This window comes from Sinocyclocheilus anshuiensis, unplaced genomic scaffold (genome assembly GCF_001515605.1).
Source record: "Sinocyclocheilus anshuiensis isolate Anshui unplaced genomic scaffold, SAMN03320099.WGS_v1.1 scaffold1455, whole genome shotgun sequence".
Taxonomy (NCBI): Eukaryota; Metazoa; Chordata; class Actinopteri; order Cypriniformes; family Cyprinidae; genus Sinocyclocheilus; species Sinocyclocheilus anshuiensis.
Genome location: NW_015541012.1, coordinates 1132623 through 1132922, shown reverse-complemented (window position 1 = coordinate 1132922; position 300 = coordinate 1132623). Strand labels below are relative to the sequence as shown.

General features: G+C 22.3%; 1 protein-coding gene across 1 annotated transcript in view; it reads right to left on the bottom strand.

Annotated features, from left to right (window-relative positions):
• Positions 1-300, bottom strand: part of LOC107690451 (NLR family member X1-like) — an 11905-nt gene that overhangs the window by 1972 nt on the left and 9633 nt on the right. The gene's annotated exons all lie outside the window — the stretch shown is intronic.

Genomic DNA, 300 nt, shown 5'->3' with positions numbered 1-300 from the left:
TTTGTTTTGGTGATAGCTTCCACAGCACAAACAGAATGACAGTGACAAGACAAGACACAGATAATAAAAATAATAAAAATAGGATGAGTAAATAGGAAATAACAATATACAAAAAAAAAGAAATACAATATACAAAGTAGAGAATAAATGGTATTTGTTTGTACAGGTGTATTATGTACAAATGCAAGGAAATGTAAAAATAGGTATGTGTGTTAAATAAATAAATGTTAAATAAATACATTTATAATAATATTATTATTATATTTTTTTACTGTATTAAAAATCTTTCTTTTAAAGATG